Source organism: Bombus vosnesenskii, unplaced genomic scaffold (assembly GCF_011952255.1).
Source record: "Bombus vosnesenskii isolate JDL3184/JDL3185 unplaced genomic scaffold, Bvos_JDL3184-5_v1.1 scf7180000014937, whole genome shotgun sequence".
Lineage (NCBI taxonomy): Eukaryota > Metazoa > Arthropoda > Insecta > Hymenoptera > Apidae > Bombus > Bombus vosnesenskii.
The window spans coordinates 1-6,457 of record NW_022883730.1 but is presented as its reverse complement, the minus strand read 5'-3'; positions in this window follow the sequence as shown (position 1 = coordinate 6,457).

Sequence of the window (6,457 nt, the reverse complement as noted above, 5' to 3'; positions counted from 1 at the left end):
TCTTCATTTCTGGTTCCTATAATCTGGTATTTAATATCATCGAATTTATTTGGAAGCACGTGCACGTGCCAAAAAATTAGGTCACGGAAGTTTTATGCATTTCTGTGAAATCTGAAAGGGCAAAATTGCAAAGTACACGCGTGACACGTGGAAATATATAAAACATCGGAAAGTAGCACGCTTTGTAACGTTTAATCGAGGTATAACAATTTTTTATCCAGCTTCTAGTTTTTTCTTTCGCTTCCTTTATATTCTGAAAAATATACGTAAAAATCCGCAGGCTACGTATTATGACGTAAACGGAATGGAACGAATCAATAATAGAATAAATTAAATAATATTAATATTAAAATATTAAATAATATGTCGGAGATGAAAGGAAAGCCGAAGCCTTTCCTTGGAAATCTTGGGAACATCCTCTAGTACCTTAGCCTAGATTTTATTATAGTTGTAATTGCTTACGATTTGTAATAAGCGAGATTGGGTTCGAGGTGACAATAGGTCGCTGAACGTAGCCACGGTCACGGGATGGATGTTTTATCTAACGGAGGTCTGGAGTGGTTGTATGTGTTTTCCGAGAAATGTGGTTGTGGCGGCATGCGGCCTCGAGAGCGGGCCGAGCCACGTGTGATGTTGCCTCGAAGGTGCCGATGCAATGGGACATACATTGTATTAGTAATCAAAACTCCAGGCAGAAACTGCCTAGCAACGGCGTTTGGAACTTTCTCTATGCTTCCAACGAGTGTGCCTAGCAACGGCGTTTGGAACCTTCTCGATGCTTCCAAACGGGTATAGAAAACAAAATGCAATCGTACAGGGAGAAAAATCTCCACGAGGCTGGCATTCTTGCGATTGCCTTGGAGAGTGATACATCGAGCATTTTCGACGATCGCATTTGCGTCTAAGTTAGTTTCGCTTAGTAAGGAGTTATCCCGGTGACCGTGGATTCGTTTGAACTCAAACATTGCTAATAGTATTATTTAATTTAATTATTCGTAGATCGTATTATTCATTAGGCTTAGTGTTTGTTAGACTTATTATTAGTCGTACTTATTATTTGTTAAGCTTAGTGATAGACCTGTATATACGTGTAAATAAAATCTCGGCTTTGTGAAACGATGGCTAGTCCACATGAAGAGTCGTCGCGCGCCCAAAATTCGAATCGTGATCCGACAAATATTAATATTAAAATATTAAATAATATTAATATTAAAATATTAAATAATATTAATATTAATATAAAAATTATAATAATAATAATCGATAATAAAAGAAATTAAGGACAATGGAACACATATTCGATTTATACTAAATATCCGCGGCTGTCCTGATATTTATTGCCAGTCGCGTACATACGTTCAAGTTATAATTTCTAATACCATTAGAAAGTTAGGAGAATTTTAATCGAGAACGAGCTCTATACCCTTTGAACGTAATTTGTTCGTCACTTCTCTGCACGCGGTAAACACTAACGAGCAGCTCTTAAACAAAAGTATTTGTACGTTATGGTCAACAACGGGGTGACTAGTTATTAGCGCGTTCTCCTGTTTCATTGAAATTTTAATTGCATCAACGTAGTACGTTCTATGGTCGACGTCTTAACACAATTGTACGGATCGAATGTCTTTACGTAAAACTGTCCCGTGCACATTGACGATTCGCGGCCAATCAACGATATCAGGCCGAATGTTACGTGCTCAACGCTATTTTTTCGCGTTCACGCTCTCATTGTTTGCGCGAAGGTTCAACGCGTTCGCGCGGCGTACGCGATAATACGCGCCCCGGGAATTTTATCCAAAGAGCATTGTGCGAGCGCAACACGTTGCGACACCACATCCTTTGCTTCTCTCGAAACGTCTTAATAACGAATTATGGTGAAATCGAACCATGCGCGTATAGCAAAAAGCAATCGTTTCTAGCCGTTCACTTTGAACACCGCGAAGGTTAATTTGGCAACTACATATATATCCATGTATTGTGTTTCTAACGATTGCCAAATGCTATTTTCATGCATATAGTGAAGCCATCCTTTTGTTACGAAGGATTAGCATCAGAGAAATTTTCGGCTTATTACGCATATTGGAAATGTAACGTAAGATTCATCTTTTTCTTCAGCAAATATGCAGAGATACGCACAGGTGCGTTTGAGTATTAGAGCACCTACTGGTTACATTTATTGGAACGCTCTAGCGGATTTTACGCTGTAAAACATACGACGTAAATGAAAGTTCGGATTTATAATAAAATAAGCAGAAGATACAATCGGAAAAAGGATCTCAGCAAGACGATAGTATTAGGACAGCGTTAGGAAACGGTAGGCCAAGAAAAGCCGGTCGAAAGATGATTCGTAGAGCACATTAATGAATCGCCAATGAGGAAATGTCCGGGAGTGAGGGCTAGGAGATCATTTGGATCGGTGGAGATAGGAGTTAGCGGGCGGGAATTGAGGACTGCTTCTATTTGTATTATAAGAGTATTACGGTGTTAAGCTCATATGTTTCTGTTTCTCCACTCGCGCTGCGCCATAATATCCTTTGATATTTCCGATCCTCTGGTCGTACGAGGAATTGCCGATACATTTTCTCGATGTCGCCAGTGAGTACGTACTGATGAGCGCGGAATCTAATTAATATACAAAATAAATTGTGAATTGATTCGAGAATATAGGATTTCCCCATTTTCATGATTATCGTGATTTTTGTATAAATATATTTTTTAAGATACTAATAATTAGGTACTTATAAATTAGTATTATCAATTATTTTGCATTTATAATTCCGCCTCTAGTATAAGTGTTAATTGAAAACTAACTTTATGTTTGAAAAAGTACTAGCAAAGTCGTTGAGTAACAAGCCACTGATGCTAACACAAATAGCATTGTCGTAATTAAATATTTCTAAATATTCATTTTTCATTTTGAACCTGTAGAAACAATTTATTATATATACTATTAGCTAAGTAATTGCATATTTAATTAAGTCGAAATATAAAACTTAGTTATTTTAATAATTTAAAAAATAAAAAACTGACAAACATTTCAATTTAATTTATGGTTGGAACAAAAGACAGTTATTTTTCATTAATTGAAATATTGCAATGCAGAGTACTTTCGAAAATACGCCGAGAGTATTCCTGATGGTGAAACGAGCGTTGCTTCATCGAACGCAGCTAAAGAAAACAACATCTATGTAGTTGGTGGTACGATGCCTGAAATAGAGGGCGATAAATTGTACAATACCTGTACTATTTGGGGTCCCGATGGAACTTTGATAGCAAAACACCGAAAGGTAAGTAATATATTCCTTTATGGCTTTGAATTTGAAAATATTGGGGTGAAGAAAGTGACTCTATCTAGGAATAATTTAGGAATATACATATGTACATACGTATACTATAACCAATTCTATAATTTACGGTTTATAAAATACGTTATGATACGGGAAACGCCCATTTTTGTTGTAATGTGTAATATAAATTTTTCACATACTTAAAATATTATTATACTTATTTTTTCTCCTTTTTAAACATTATTAAATGATAAGATTTTTTAATAAAAGAAAGTGATAAAAACGCTGTCAGTTATTAAATAAAAAATAATTAAAGTTTAGGAGTTGGTAACTTTGATATTAAATTACAAAAGTTGCAGCAATAGAATTAGCGACTACATTTTTATGTTATTAGGTACATCTATTCGACATCGACATTCCTAATAAGATTACTTTTCGAGAGAGTGATTCACTCAGTCCTGGTAACTCCCTAACGACGTTCGATGTGAAGGGCTGCAAAATAGGTATTGGCATTTGCTATGATATTAGATTCGAGGAAATGGCACGCATTTATCGGAACAAAGGTACAGTAACTTAATCGATCAATACTTAACTAGCAAAAAATTAAATATCTTCCTTAAATATATTCTATATAAAATTAATATAATCTGTAACTCTGTATAAAAAGAAGCTTAATTTAAAAAACCAGTATATTTGCTGAAAATGAAACAAATAAAAGAATTAAAAGCACAATAAGAGGACTGTCCTCGCATATTCAGAAATGATGGAATGTGAACCGTGCAACTACGAAGTTAATTGGTATTCGGTGGCTTCATATTTCCTGCTTCTCTGGGTTAGGTTGCCAAATGCTGATATATCCAGCGGCATTCAATATGACCACTGGACCACTGCACTGGTCATTACTTCAGCGTTCTAGAGCGAATGATAATCAATTATACGTTGCCTGCATATCACCGGCTCGTGTTCCTTAAGCAAGTTACGTCGCATGGGGACATACACAGTTGACCAATCCCTGGGGAAAGATTCTTTACGATTTGGAAACTCAAGAGAATATGGCAGTCACCGATATCGGTAATTTACAGCTTAAAATTAAAAGCGAGAGATCCATGATGTAATTAATTTTTAGTCGCGTTAATTTATCGATTTAGCCATTTTCCTCTGTATTTGTTGAATTTATTAGTAAGCATTACTTATTACTTCGTATGTTTCTTTTTTTATCAGATCTAAAAGTTGTTGAGGAAGTAAGGGCTCAGATACCTACATTTTCTCAGAGACGTACAGATTTGTACGACACTGTCTGTAAGAAGGAGTAACTCTACACTAAAACAGAAAATGTTTTTTTATAATATTTCTACTACAATATCCCTTTTTTGTGAATTATTACTAATTTCTTATCATTTGTACTAAATGAATGACTCAATTAAGGAAACCAAAACGTTATAAATAATAATCTGTATATCTTGTGTATCAACATATAATTGGATATTATAATAATATAGGATAATAATATAGGAGAATAATAATATAGAAAAAAATACATGCTTTTAAACACCTTTAATATCGATCACATAAATTGTTATAATTCATAATGATTACGCATACATAAAAGACCCCTTGATAGTAAAATTTACGATCAAAAGGCAATTACGTATCGTTTAACAACATTTAATTTATAACACCTTTTAAACATTTAGACAGATTAACACATAACACTTCTTATATAGAAACATCAATTCGAAGTTATCAGCTTGGAGAAATTGGTCGATTAATACCTGTAGATTGTCTGTCTCGATGAAAGACTTAAAGAGAGCAAAAACATGATAATGCCGCTAATATAATATTCCTTCTTTCTTGTATCTGTCTGCCTCTCAGGTCGTTTTACTAATTACAATAAGTAATTTCGCCTTCTTTGCGCTCTCTTTTAACGCATTCGAGACCGAAAGAAATTCATATCAGTCAGTAGGCAAGGGTATAATATACATATTTTATATATAACTTATGTAGTAATGTATATATCATGTTAATTTCATATTTTTTTCAATATAGAATTATTATATATATATTTAACTGTACATAATACATTATAGAATAACATAGTATATAATTTTATATTTTAAAAATATGAGGCATACTATTTAAGATTGTCATCGATTTAAAATCAAAGTATGAAAAGGATACCCTGGAGAGAGTAAAACACAGAATCATTCCAACTAAACATTCAGATCGTACCGACACCTAGGTATCGTCTTACAATTAAATCTCGGTCTCGAATGGATTAAAATGAAATACATACTTGCAGCTTCAACATCTTCAATATCGAGGAGATTCAAACTTTACAAATAAATGTAAATTGCGATGTAAAACAAAGCGATGTAAAAAGGGAAAAAGGAGGAAAGAAGGAACAGGGAAGCAAAGAGAAGAAACGAATTTTTCATTTTCTCGAAACTGGATCAAGTTTCAGGAAGACCATCCAAGTAATTGATGTCCTCTGTAATTATTTGTTAATCATGCGCGGAATCAGAACGATTCGACCTCGTTCCAAAGCAAATCGTTACTAGAGTAGAGACGGGAATTAATAATTCGTGTCAATTGTTCGATCGTGTTCACAAATTCAAATGCGGTTGAGTGGCGGAAACCATTTATAACACGTCCCATACAGCGTAGATCGCATACACGTCTTAGGATGTATTTTTGGTACTTATATATACTCTATATATATTCTTACTCTATATATACTTATATGTACTCTATATATATTCTCTATCTTAGATATACCATAAAATATTTCGTGAAATCGCGTATTCGTGTCTAATGTCAGGGATTCTCTTTCCACAAGTCTGCGTTTTCTATATTATCTTTCTTCCTTATCAGTAGGCATTCTCACAATTTGTGATTAATACTGCTCGTACAGGAATATTCGTTTTACAGGTTGTAAAATTTCGCACGTTGTAAAATTTCACATGAAATAATAAAGCCTATATATTGACTAATTTATCAATTAATTAAATCCGTGTATATCAAGTTTTCTATAATTTAGCACTTTCGTGTAACTACAGAAATTTGATGCAATATAAAACTTGATTAAAACAGCGATTCATTAGGAAACGAGAATAATGATGCAAATATTTTTTGTAGCCATTATATAGGATTTCGATGGCATAATTAATCAG